Here is a 15,633-nt window from a genome sequence, read left to right on the forward strand (position 1 = left end):
AAAGCACTTAAAACCATTAATAAAGTTCAATAAGTTAATACTTACATTTTAACTTTTAACTATTAACCTTTTATGTTTTTAGAATATGAAGTTTAGAGTTCTTGAAGTCGAGAGTTTAATACTATAGGGTTTTCAAATTTCAACTTTTCAAAGACTGATTGAATTTCACTTTGTGTTTTGAAGATTGAAAGTGTGAAACTTGAGTATCACAGGACAACACCAATTATCTAAGTATCTACTAGCACCAAAATTATCAAATCTTGATTCTTGATTCTAGGTATTTAAATTTTTTTTTAAAAAAATGCAATGCAATTTGCAACAATGGAAATCTTGATTCTTACTATCTTAGGTTTACACTTTATAATTTTTTTAAATAGGGCTTGAAGAAGAATTTTGTGTAATAACAAGTAGCAGGCATGGGCAAAACAAAGTCAAAAACCTCTAGTACGAGTGCAAGCATAAAGGAAAAGAAAGACATTATAGAACTTAGGCAAGTGCTAGAAACCCTAGGTCTAATGAATGACATGATATTTCTGATCCTATTATCCATGGAAATTTTGGAATCATGGGAATTAGACATTCATTGTTTAATAAGTGGAAATATCCACAAAAAGGGAGAAATTATTACAAATATAACAAAACTATTCGTACACATACAAATAAACTAGCTGCTTTGGTTATTGGATTAGCAAACCTCATTCTACCCAAAGTATTCCCTTTCCCTAAAATTATAATGCTATGAACTTAGAATTATAATGAAAATAGAAAGAAAATTATAGACCAAAACGCCCAAGAGGAAATTTTATCCAGAACTGAGAGAACTTTTCACTTTGTTATACCTAGGGCTAGGGTTTAAACCATAAAGCTTTAACAAGCGCATTGACTTGGATAAACGAGTACAAAATTATGACAAACTAGATAGAGTTTTTCAAGATTCATATATTAAGGATTTAATAAACTCAAATTCATCTACTAATCATACCAATGCTAATGTTACACTGGACATAGACCATTAGCCTCCTTATTAGTACGATATTTTTGTGCCATGGGTTCAAAATACTATTTCTTTGTTATCATTTTGTCTGGGATTGGACAATAACAAGAAAGTGAGGACCAATGTTCTTGAAATGATTTATAATATCCATTGTCAAGGTCAATCAATTGAGAAGGTAGAAGTAAGATATAATTTTGTTCAACACATTATTGAATTTATGCAAGAATAATTACTAATGATTAAACAAACTACAACTACAAGAAATATGAAGAAATTTAGGTTGACAAGTTACTTGTGCTACCTTCTTTTAGCAAAACACCCAATATTTGAGACAAAGAACAAAAAATTTGATATTGAGGTTTATAAGTTTGATGAGAAAACCTAGAAGAAATCAGAGACTCCAAGTCTAGTATATGGGTGAACACATAAGATGAGGATGACTAGTAGTAATAATAACTACAACCATTTTTTAGACTTCTTTTTGGCACCTATTTACCAAAAAATCATAGGCACTTTGATGCCTAGATTGCCTGTGTCTTGTAAAGATTGCATTCAACTAGGAAGTCAAACTCAATTGGCTAACTAGTTCTTCATGAAAGAGTACAATGTCTTAAGGGTTTACAGTTCAGTAGTTGAACTATGCAAATTTCAATGCATGTTATAGAAAGGGTTTTTGCACTAGAATATGTATGGTCTATAGATGGAGAGCATAGATGAAATTTTCACTAGACAACAAAAGAAAATGATATTTCTTTCCTTGCCTTTCATAATTGAAGGCCTCACATTAGAGAAAAAGGCTTTCAAATTGGTAAATGAATTCGTAAATTTTTTTGGCTTTGATTTTTTTAGTCACTGGAATTATGATCCACTAAACATAATAAAAACAAGACTTATTGCCAATGGGAGCTCTGCAAGCAAATATCAACATTAAGAGATGTCATTGATAGAAAATTTAAAAAATATGGATTTGTGGGATGAGGTTAAGAAAGAGATGGAGAAACATGCAATAGAGAATAATATTTCAATGCAAGAATTGTCATCCCAAATTATGACATTGCACATATCAAATTCAAATCAAAGCCTTTCACATACTTAAATTTCTATAAGAAAGCATCTCAACCTTTGAAGAGTTTTATGCCAAAAGGAATTAAAGAGGCATGTAAATCTGAATTATGATTTCAAACCAAGATGACTGATTTTTGGAAAATACAACAAAATTTGGGTGAACCAAAGACCTCAGCAGGTTTTGAGGAAATTGAGGAAGATGAACTTTTCAAAAATTATTGGAATAAAGAGCATCCAATTGTACTATATAAATTTGGTAGTTGCAGTGACAGTGATAGTCAAAATAAGAAGGACCTCTAGTTTGATGGAGACATTCAAGGTATTCAGGATTCTGTGTCAACCAGGGGCAGGCGTATTGTTAATCTTAAAATAAGTGATTCTATTAAACAAACATATAATAAATGGGCAGCTATGATACAAAAAGTGGGTTATGCAGGTATAGGGCCCATTGGTGCAAGTGGTGAAAGGATTTGGAATCTAATTCTAGTACCAGAACCACCCAAAAGAGGAAGTAAACCAATCATTGGACTTTCTGATGAGATTGAAGATTGTTCATCTAGAAAGGACAAAAAATATCATACTTCTTCTTCTAAAGGTCATCTGAACACAATATTTGATAAATGTTCAAATCCATGTGTAGTTGATCCCACTGGTACTGGCACTAGCACTAGCATGGATGAACCTTGTGCAAAAAAGCAAAAAGTTATGACAATTACAATGCAAGAAATGTCAATAGTTACTTCACCAATGTATGCAACAGTAGCTTATGTACAAAACCTTGAAAATAGTCTTAAAATACTAGGATTTGGAATGGGCCATCTTCAGTATGTTGGCAATCCTCAAAATACAATTGTAGGTGGAGTAAGTTTAATTAGAGTTGGAGGGGCATGCAAAAACACAACTGATATAATTCACTTTTCAAACACTCAATTGTGTCAGTGAACCTAGATTTTAGTTTAAAAGAGTTTGTATCAAAGTTTAATTAGACAAGCAAGAGAAATAGGTAGATTATAAAGACTTTGAAAAATGATGTAGTTGTTGAACGTCAGGGATCTACTAATAGTATATTTCTAACATATGACCCAAACACCAAAATGATGAACTTCATGGCTATTATTCCCCTAGCTAGAGATAATAATTCACTAGAAAATGTAATAAATCATAATGATGTACAAGTTAACAATCTTCAAATAGATTTCTCAAAAGTGAAAAATATTGACAAAATTAATATATCAAAAGAGAGAAACAAAATGGTCTACTCTACAATTCTAAAAGTGGAGAGGGAAAGCAAAAGGCCTACAAAGCAAATAGAAAAGTTACATGCAAACCTTGATAATGTGAGGGCCAAGGAGAAAGCAGGAGATGATAGGTTCAAAGAATTGCAAAATAGGATAAAGAATTCTATTTCTACAAAGGAAATTGTCCAACTAGAAAATATGAATGAACAACTGAAAAATTTGACTAAAGAATTGGATGAGTGCCAAAACAAAATTCAGCATGAAAATGCCTCTATTACACAGTTGTTTAAGTCTATAGAGAGTAGTGCACAAGTTAATAATAAATTGAAAAGTGACTTGGACTCTGTTGTCAAGGAAAATAATAATTTGAAGATTGAATTGAAGAATGAAAGGAAAAATCACTCCTATACTAAAAATACAATCCATAATTTGAAGATTGAATTGGAGAATGAAAAGAAAAAAGAGGAGTCTAAGGCAAGGATAATTGATAATTTGCAAAAGGAATTAGGGAATGAGAAGAAAATAGAGGAGTCTGGTGCAAACATAATCCACAATTTGAAATAGTAATTGGAGAATATGAAGAAAATAGAGGAGTCAACTACAAAAATAATCCTTTATCTAAAGAAGGAATTGGAGAATGCAAAGAAAATAGAGTCTAATGCAACTACAAATAGTAACACAATCCATCATATGAAGAAGGCATTGGAGAATGTGAAGAGAAAAGAAGAGTCAACTACAAAGAAAATCCTTGATTTGAAGAAGGAATTGGAGAATGTGAAGAAAGAGGAGTCTAGCCAAACACTCCATGATTTGAAAAAAGAATTCGACAATGCAAAGAAAAAGGAGTCCACTACGAAGACAATCCATGATTTGAAAAGGGAACTCGAGGATGAGAAGAAAAAAGAGGTAACTATTATAAAGACAATCCAATATTTGGAGAAGAAATTGGAGGATGAGAGGAAGAGAGCAACCAATTGGCAAGGGAAACCAGAGGAAACATAGAAAAAGAGTGAAATAGAGATATCTAAAATGAAGAAAAAGATGGAGAATGTAATTGCACAAAATATAATGAAATCTTCTAAAGACTTTCATGTCAAGGATACTATAATAAACATAGTTAAGCTTATCAAATAAGAAAATTGGGGGAAACTAATGAAGAACAATGATAGTTTGTTTGAATGGTTTGATTTAAATAGCAATCTTAGAGTTGTCTTTGAAAATATAAGAAAAGATGTTAGGGTAAAATAAGTATCTTCACCAATTCCTTAAAAAATCTTGCTATACAAATTTTGAATAAAGTATAGAGATCCAGTGATAGGGATTTGGCAAACCAAGGAATAAACAACTACTTGGATGCCTCTATAATGACCTTTGTTGTCTGTCACAATTGTGAACAATTAATAGAAATAGATGAAGCTCTCAAATCTGCTTCTAGAGACATGATGAAAATGAATCACAAAAAACTGAACTTGCTAAATGTTGGATTACCAAATCCAGCTTACTCAGATGACAAATTCATTGGAAAAGAAGATTACATAAAAAAGTTGCACAACACCATGAATTCTAATTTAGGCAACTTGCATAAGGAAACCAATCCAGAAAGAATTGTATGTTGCATCAAACCACTATCAACAATGAATGTAGTTATAGATAAATTCCTCAATTCATGTAAAAATGTCTCTTTGAAGTATTCATTATTGACTAGTTTACAACTATTTAGCTACAACCTCAAAAAAAAAATAGAGCTTCCAAATGATGTAGAATGGAGCACCCTAAAGAACATCATTGGAGCTGGGTCATCTTCTCAAACTATTACTCTTAGTGTTAGTGACAATCATAACTGATAGCACTAAGAAGTAACAACTTAGTAAGTGACAGTACTATAATCATTTTGTTACATGTTGCTCTTTAATTTCAAAATTTGGATTTAATTTCAACTTTGTTTAATGTTAATTGTTACAGGAATTAAGAGCTAGCATATTAGGATAGTTGGACAGCTAGGCACTGGCATACTATTACTACACAGAGCAAATGGAAAAAAATTTCCTACTCCTACTTGAAAAAATTGTACAATCAGCAATGTGGCAATGTGATTGTATACACATAATGTATTATGTAGTAATAACTTGATTATATGGACAATTACAAACTGACCTACTACTATTGTTTCTTCCTTGTATCCATAAAAGGGAATTCAAGGTCATTTGAAATTGAGTCATTTGCAAAGGGAATTCAGGTTCATTTGACATTGAGTCATTTGCAAAAGGTTGTAATTGTTTGTAATTATTAAATGTATTATGTTACAGGCTAATTTATAATTAAAAATTATAATACAATTTTTTTAAAGAAATTTTATTTCTGTTAAATGCATTATGTTAGAATTTCTTAAAGAAACTAGAATCAATGAAAATCTAAAAATGGCTAAAAACAAGAATGAATGAAAATCTCAAGTTCAACATGTATTATTGTATTAAAACTAGAATCAATGGAAATCTCAACATGTTTTAAAAATACAATCAATGAAAATCTCAACATGTATAAAAACTAGAATCAATGAAAATCTACACATGTGTAGACTTTAAGACTAAAAAGTAGTTTTAATGAAAATCTCAACATGTAAGTTTGTAACATCAACATGTTAAATTTTTTTCTTTAATCATCTATAAAAGAATAGTGAATGAAGGCTATAAATTAACTTCTACAAACATTATTAATTAGTAGATAGAGTCATAGATATTGGTAAGATTAGAGCACATAAATTAATTTGAATTGAAATGGGTAAGACTAGAGCTACTAGCCTACTACTTAACTCACACAAAAGTTAGAACTTGAAGTTGAGAAGCTTCTATAGTTGCCACTCTGCCTGGATTGGCTCAACGTCTTTATCATCAGAATCCTCCTCATTTATTGCATATAACATTTCATTATTCATTGTATTTTCTTCAAATTTAGTCTTAGTGTTAGTATGCATGCCAAAGTCAACATCATCTTCATTTCTTCCAATATTAGGACATGAACCACTACCATTGCCACTGCCACTGCCACTGCCATTGTAACCACCACTACCACCACCACTGTCACTACCACTTGGGTTTAAAATGTTGGTCATCCCTCTTCTTTGAAATTTGTTTCTCCAAATGTTGAAAGCCTTTTCATAAGGGAAACTGTCTACCTCATTCCTAGAATTATAGAGCCTCTAACAATTACCCAAATTTTTGTCTAATTTGTTTCTAGCCTTTGACTTCAGAAAACCCAAAGTAATAAAAACTCTCTCATCCTCCATTGAACCCAATATCATTGTCAAGCATAGATCGATAAGCTTGAAATATTCTAGAATTGACTTTTTCATCTGATTGCTCTGACCAAGGTTTTTCCAAAGCTTTGTTACCACTCCCTCTTCTTTTGGATTCTCCATAAGATCATATTGTTCCCTCATTATGTTTGCAAAAGAATATGATTGATCTCTCAGTCAAGATTCATCTGAAATTTCATTTATAGTTACTCCATTGATTACTTTAGGTTTGCAAAAATGCTAAATCAAAGTCGTCATCCTTCTTCAAAAATCACTCGAATAGTTTAGAGACCAATATTGAGAAAAAATAATGGACATTTCTTCAAGTAGTTCATCTGGAGGGAATCTAGATCTAATTTGTGACGAAATATTGTAGCAAACTTGCTTGACTCTTTGATCTTCTTGAAGTTTTCACTTGTAACATGTGAAAGTACCTTCTCTAGTTCTAATTCTACTTCAATTCCTATTTCGTTGGGGTTGGAGTTGGGGTCAACATGGGTATAGTACTGCATTGGTATGTCAAGTCCACATACCTTGGCACATACCTCATTCTTTGCACCAATATGTAAAAAGTTCTCAAGATTGTTCAAATCTGTGATTTTTGTCGATTTTGTAAACTTTGATTCATCTAATGGTAGCAATCAGATATAGAGTATCTAGGCTGCTACATGTCATTTTATGTGGTTTATTATATTCTGCAATTTACAGAGCTCTTTGTTGAACCTTTTTCATAATATTTCTCATATCTTGTAGCATGGGGAGAATAATTGTTAAATTTAAGAGTATCTTAACATTAGTTAGACTTGAATATAGCCAAGGGAATCTATCTCACACATAGTGGATTACTCCAAGATATGATGAATATCCAAAAAATATTCAATGTGCTAGTTCATCCAAAGAGATCCACTTGGTATCATTGTCTTTAAGAAGCTTCCTCCCATTAGTGAGTCCTTGAGCAAAGTGTTGAAATTCTTAGACTCATTTTGGACTTTGACAAAAGTATTAGTAAATCTCTTTGATTAAATATTACACTTTACTTACACAACCAAAATCACTGACAATTCCAAAAGCTAGATTCATTCAATGGGCTATGCAGTAAATGAGAATAGTGTAGGGTATCAAATCATTCTTGATCTTTTCCAAAGACCGCCTTTATAACTTTGCATAATCGAAGCCCCATCCACTCCAACACACACCAAATTTTTGGAAATCTCCATATTATATATACCTCTACAGTTAATTATAATATTATTTAATAAATCACATAAATTTATGGCTATTGCACTATAATTCAATTTAGCAATAGATAGTAGAAAGGGTTGACGAAAAAGATCATTTATAGTATACACATGCATGCATACCTAGGAAGTATTATCAATTGTTGTAACTTCATCTAGAGACAATGTACTGAAATTCAAGTGTTTTATTTTTTCCTTTATATCTTCTTTTTCGACCTGTGCAATACAACTAGCCCATTCCCACTCATTGTTTACTAACTAGTGACCATTCAGATAGTTTCAAAATTTTAAAAATCACAATAAAACAATAATTGAAGGGTAATCCATCATGGGATGCCCTCTACTCAAAATATAAATGACCACAGTTAATTGAACTACTTTTTTCATATTTTGCACTTCCATTGCTTTCCTAATGAAATCTTCAATGGAACCTTAACTGCAGAACACTTATACCATAATTGCTTGTGTAACTCATATATTTTGGCATTCCTAAAATGCATAAAGTTGTCCTTTGTTTTCCAAGTTAGCATAGATTTTTCAACTCCATCTATAGTTTCCTTCTCGTAAACTTTACCGACATGCTTTTATGGTATTAAGTTTAAGTTGCAACCTCTTCTCCTTCTTTGTTATCTTTGTGCAAATCTTACATCTACATTCTATAGGAGGCTCACCATCAATTGAATTGGCCACTGGTTCAATGAACTAGTACTTTTCCACCCATTCTAATTGAAAATTCCTTTTAGACAAATCTTAGAGAGATTAATCTTTTTTTTATTCCAATTTTCCTTTCCCCTTCTGTACATGAACATGATTTATGGAATCACCTTTGGTTTTCTCACCCAACTGTTCTGAAACTAACTCCAAGTCTATAATATCAATTTGTAACTCCCTACTCAGGGGAAGTGCCTCCAGATTGTGTTCAAGTTCATCCTCGACTAAGATATTAGGCTCACCAACTTGAACTTCTTCAATATGGTCTCCAACTTCTGATGAATCTCATTTTTCAATAAGCACTGGAGATCTAATTTGTGAATCTTATAGGATGCCAACATTTCCACTACCAGAAAATGTGCATATGGTTCTAGGATTTGGTAATGGTGGCCTCTCTTGGCTTTCAAGGATCTTACCGGAAGCCCTGTTACCCCTCTTGTTAGACATTACAAACCGATAGAGGCTGCAAAAAAAAAAACAACTTAGTTGTCAAACAAAAGACTTAAAGAGTGATGAGTCAAAGACTATGATAGTAGATTACTTAGACTTCATATAATAAAAATAATATGATTCATTCTAATACAAAAGGTACTATGTGCTGGGTAAAAGCACAAACCTGTGTCACCTTTTATAAAGGAGAAGTGATATCAGAATTTAAAGTCTTCAACTTTAATGACATAAAAGTGGCATTTGTACTTAGAATTTGAAGATGATGTAAACTAATGAAACGTGTAAAATTAGATGAAGTTTATGTCTGTAATTTTTTTGAAAAAAATTGAGTGAAAATTTTATCTATTTTTTAATTTTTAAAGTCTATTTTTAATTTTTTTTTAAATGCTGAAAATATAGAGTTTTGTTCCCATCAAACAAATATATGAAAATGTTCATATTTTGGTCTGATTTTGGAAAATGTTAGATTCAACATGTATCCTAGTGCACCAAAAAAGAAAAATTGAAATTCAGCTAATATTTTTTAAGTTATAACTGGTCAAATTCAAAGTTATCAGAAATTGAGAGTTTTTTTCTCCCGTCAAACTTTTTCCATCAAATCTACATATTTTTTAAAACAAATTACATATTCTTGAAGAAGACTCTCTCTTCTAGTGCAACATTAAAAAATAATAATTTTTGAACATGATTTACTATTTTTTTCTTATTTTTGAATAGACATCTTCTTGAATCTTAAAATACCTACTTGTACTATTTTAAAATTATAACATATTATCCTTAATCAAAATTTAAAAAAAATTATATAATCATAATCTTGACTCCGAGACCTACAAAACTATATTTTTAGTTTTAAAAAAAACTTCAATTTAGTAAGCCAAATTGGCTTTCAAAGTTAGAAGTTTGCAGAAGTTCTTATTTTTGCTTGTGTGGCTGCCACATAGGTAGTTTCAACCGTAATAGTTTCGATCGAAAGGGTTTCGGCCGTAACCCCCTAGTGTATAAAATTATTGTCAATCACTTTTTGGCTATTTTTATGATAATTTGAGTCATTTGAAACATGGGGGTTACGGCCGGAACTGTTTTGGCCGAAAGTGTTTCGGTCGTAACTGTGCATGCCACGTCGACGAAAAAATTTGCCACATATGTATGGCTGAAACTTGTTCAGCCATAGTCGTTACGGCCGAAACTATTTTGGCCGTAACACCTCCAAATATCACAAATGGTGACACAGGTTTGTGCTTTCACCCTGCTATGGTACTATAGTCTACAATACTACCCAATAAAATTCGCAAACCTATCTTAGCATGTGAGATGTCCAATCACTAGTGGACACTGGACAGTAAAAAAAAACTAGTACCAGTAACACTATCCACATAAAAAATAAATTAAAAATCACTTAACTTTTATGAAAACCATGATCCATGAGTCAATGGGCAATGCACTCAACACTCTAAAACTTCGACAGCAATAAGAAATGCCAGTCTCCAAACCAGAAAAGAGCGAATTGTGTAGAATAATAATATCTTATAGTCCAATCTAGGTTAGCAAATTACATGGGATTAACAAGTAGGAATGTCAAATGTAAGCGAAACACACCTTCCTATGCAAACCCAGAACAGGAAACAGTTGATTAAATGAGGCTGGTGATCGATACATGTCAAGAAAATGGTAGGCAATGCCCAACCCAAGGAAAAATTAATTGGCTATAGTAATGGTGAAAGAACATTGTCCAATAAGAAACATGTAAATGATAGCAAAATTTTTATAATAAATGTATCCAAAACGTATATTGCATTGGTGATTGGACTGAGATTTTTTTACCAATCATGTGATAACTAATGGGCAACAACCATGGGAATTGGACCCAAATCTGATAAATATCTGGTGATGCATTTGACCTACTTTGCATGTGCTATTCGCCAAATGATGACCGACCCATAAGATGGGATCGCCAAATGGCAAAGATTCACCACTAAAGTAATCTCCAGTATTCGTATAAAATGTGAGCAATTAAAGTTTACCCCATTGAGAAATTTGCCTTCTAAAAATAATAGAATTTGTTAAAAACTCGTCATTTGTTTGGACCAATTTTCTTTTGAATTTTAAATAGACTTTTACAAAATTTATTTGACATTGACATCAATGACTAATTCCATTTGATTGCAATCAATTGTGGAAAGGTATTTAGTTTCGGTGTCCATGTATTATGAGTTGTAGATAATATCTGTCTAGTTGGCATTTGTAAGAAATGTGATTGAATTGAAAATAGTTATAGTACTAACATTGATGTTTTGAAAAGATTAATAAATTTTACTATAAACTTATATTTTCAATAATTAACATTTATAAATTTCATATTATTTAGTATTTTCATTCACAATATTCTTTTATTCTTAGGAATAGGTACTTATAATGACATTTGAGAAATAAACTTGTATAATGTAGATTTTATATTATCCACTTTTCAAATATTTACATAAGCTTACGAATTTGAACATTAAACATTTATACAGTAATTTTCCTAACATAGGTTTTATATTATACAATTTGAAAATATTGACATAACAATAAATATTGGAAGATTAAGTATTTATCAAATTTTAATTTGTGGCAAATCCTGGCTTTTGACTATGTGTGATTGATTTTATATTCGCAGTCCAAGTCTTGAGTGGGATTGTCCAATCATTGGTGCAATTGAATCGTCAACTTTGGAAAATGTGTTTGTCATAGAATGCCCAAATGTTGAGAAATCATTGCGCATTCTACTTGGTGAGGAATTCTTGGAAAATAAATTTGGGTCAACACATTATGCAAGCATTGTTTCCAAATTCCTCACCAACTACATGGACCTTATAGAAAATAATAAAATTGTAAAGCAATTAGCAATTGCATATGTGAAGCATTACTTCAAACCTCTTGATGACTATGACACATACATTAATGTGTATGTGCCAGAGATGAGTAATGCCCTCATAGGTGGCTTGTTCTCTCTCAAATCTCTAAGCTCATGTGATGTAACGACATGTGTGTATTATTCCCTAAAAATTGCTATAAGTAGTAAGTACAAACCTATTGTAGATCGTGAATTGTATGCTCACCCTTCTCAATGTTGTGAGAAAAATGCATCAAGAATCTTAGATGTTTGCAATGCAATAATATTCTTGCAAAAGCATATGTCTCCTCTTGTAGTTTCACCTTATATACCCAACACTTGCTCCAGGTTAGTGCCTTCTAGTAGGGAACTTGTGTAAGTTGTAAAAGGTTTGTCAAAATTGGTTGTCATGCATGAGCATATAATGCATATATGTACATATTAAATAATATATGAAATGGAAATATTTGTATACATATTTGTGCAATTTAAAAAAAAAAAATCAAATCATAAGTACAACACGGGAAAAAAACTATAAGCTAGTCATTTATATTAACCATACTATTAATATTGTAATTCACAATCATACTTTTCTTAACATTAACTTGTACATTTTTTTAGGACCATAATTTTTAGAAACTCAAGTATTAATTTTATAATATTAATATGCTATATTCAATAATACATTTTTTTAGGACCATAATTTTTAGAAACTCAAGTATTAATTTTATAATATTAATATGCTATATTCAATAATTGCTTATGATACCTTTGTGTTTTTACAACATTAGTATAATGTAACTATATTGCATTAAGAATTAAAGAAATTAGTGTTTTCCAATTCATGTTTTAAATCTTAAATCTCTAAGAAAGTAATAGTTTATTTTGGTAGTATTTAATAAGTTTTTTTTGTCATATTATCCAAATTGCATACTTACTGTGGCCTTCAAGATCGAAACACTTGGGCAACTAAGAATATAAAGAAAGACCCCATATAATTTGATTTGGTTTAATCTAATTTCTCTTTTCCTTTCTGTAAAAATTCTTTGAAATATTAGTTTGAACATTGAGTCAGAATTTGGCTTCCCCATAGAAATGAACAAAATCAATGCATATGTTGAAGACATGGATACTGCTCATTTAGGAGGTCTCTTTCCGAATGAATCTCATAGGACATTTGAAGCCATGAGTTGTGTATACATGTCATCTACAATAGCATTCTCCAATAACTACAAACTTGTCACTGTACATGTAATTTTAGGGTCATTATGTCCAAAGAAATTACTGCAAATGCACATGCATCCTCCTGTTTGTCCACCTAGTTTGTGTAAGTAATGTGTGTCAATATTGTCTTTTACAAAGCAGATTCCATAGGTTGGGAAATTTTAACTTAAAGTCAGATGAAAATGATGACCATATGATGCATATATTTACATTTCTCATATGAAACACATCCGCATAATATCACAAATAATCATAAATTATCATCTTGATAGCTTTCCCATAAATGTAATAGCTCAAATATGACATTTCTGCAATATTGTAGATAATGAGATTCTAATCTAAATTGTACGCATCTTCAATATTTTCTAGAACGTTAGATATCAATTTCCATTAGTAGTTTTCTTTTGTTAAGTCTCAATTCTAAAAAAGTTATATACGAGTTTTTATTGTTAATTTACATAGTTTAATGCACAATGATGCAGGATGGTAATTCTTTACGGATGTAAAAGTAATATCGCACTTTGAAGTTGACATCAAAATACAAGTGTAATCCTTGCAATTACATGTGTATTTGTGTGACGATAGTATGATTTTACTTGAAAAATTCATGATATTTGAAATCTGCACTTCATTGGTCCTTTTTTCTAACAGTTAAAATAACACCATTATTCCTTCTGTTGTTGATTGTTAATGTAATACTCTTTTATGCAATATTATACATAATTGAGTTAAGCATGAAATCTTAAAAAAAAGTGAAACGAAGTAGGTTAAAGAGGAATATTTGAATGCTTACACTTTTTTAAGTCAAATATAGTGGACATATATAATGTTATATGGATCCTATCATTCTTGTTTATTAAACTAATAGTGTATAATGTATAATTGATTATAGTAAAATTTTGATTTGTACTTTAATTTATTCAATTGGTTTACATAGTAGTTCTCGATAATGAGCAATAATTTGTTGAAACCAACTTGCAATATGTGCAAAGAACATAATTACGAGTGCAGTGAAGACGATTTTCTCTCAAATGAATCAAGAAAAAAATTTATCTACAAACAATATAAAGGTGTAATTGTTGAAGTTGATGATAGATCAACCCTATAGCTCCCAAGAATCACTTGCATGCAAACAAGATAAATATTCTATTATCGAAAAGTGAATAAAAATAAACTACAAAGAGAGATCATCCTTATAAAGGAGATCAAAATCCTAAAAAGGTCTAATCTAGGTTGCATCAAAATAATTAATAAAAGATTTAATTATTAGATGCCTAAAGTTTAGCTTAAGCAACTATAGTGAATTAGAAAATATTTAATTATTCTAACACCTCCCTTAAGATAAACTTAGGGAGTAGCTAAAAATATAGAAGCTACAAGTGAAAGTAGATTTGGGTCCTAATAAACAAGGCTTGATGAGGTACCCAAGCACAATCAAATCTTTAAAAAGAGGAGAAATAGAGAAAACCACATGGGAAAAACTCTACTTAAAAAAAAATGGAAAACATGTTGAAAGAAACTAGTGAAGGACTGAAGAAGCCTTCAAACTAGGGAATGTCCCAGAAGATAGAAACAAAAGATGATAATGAAGAACACCATTGAAGCATATAGAAGTTGCAAAGCTTAGTCAAAAGTAACTGCTAATCAGAAGAACCTCCACTAAAATATAACTTGACCAGGTAGAGAAGACTGTAATCTGTATCAAATCAGGAGGCACACAAAGGAAAACAATTGAACTCGAAGATAAAGATGGCATAAAACACTAAAGCTTGAAGAGCTGATCAATTGAACCAAGAGACATGAGAAACAACAAAAGAACACCCCCTAATGTAGACAAGGGTGAGATGATAGAAAATTGAAAAAGTGGGTCAAAAGAACTGTGTGTCAAGGAACTATGATCAAGATGCAAAAAAGAGTACATATATGTGTACTGAGGTAATAAATCTCAAACACAACATGAGACTAATGTCACGAAAGGGACACTCACTGATCAAAGGAAGATGACAAACAAAAGAAAAAAATCAACCCCCCATGGCACTTTATCAAAGTAGTGCATGTACAGTAAGACACAATATATGGTGAATCTCAAGAATACAGTAATCTACATGAGTGTTCTTAGATGACATTGCTCGAATCAAAAGGAAAAATAAGGCAAAACAATTGATACAAAAATATAGATGCAGTATGACACTTTATCTTAGTATGTTTGCAAGAATGCATATAAATCATGTCTAAATAGACCAAAAGAGACATAAGACTAATACAATAGATAGTACAAGTCATGACGAATCATCTAAAGCAATGAAATTGACCCTCAAACCTGAAACAACCAAAATATCCACCAGAATGCAAAAATGCAGAAGACTGAATATGATGTGCCTGGAGCAGAATTTTAAAAAATAACTAGCATCACTAGAAAGACCTTTCCAACGATATAAAGAATTCCCAAATAGAAAATCTGATGCTCATGATATGTCTCCTAGAGTGCAAAATTGTACTCCTAACTTTGACAATAGAAAACACCATAAAAAATGCATTGAAACTGAAAA

This window comes from Cupressus sempervirens, chromosome 6 (assembly GCF_028749045.1).
Source record: "Cupressus sempervirens isolate cs-2001-9-10 chromosome 6, ASM2874904v1, whole genome shotgun sequence".
Lineage (NCBI taxonomy): Eukaryota > Viridiplantae > Streptophyta > Pinopsida > Cupressales > Cupressaceae > Cupressus > Cupressus sempervirens.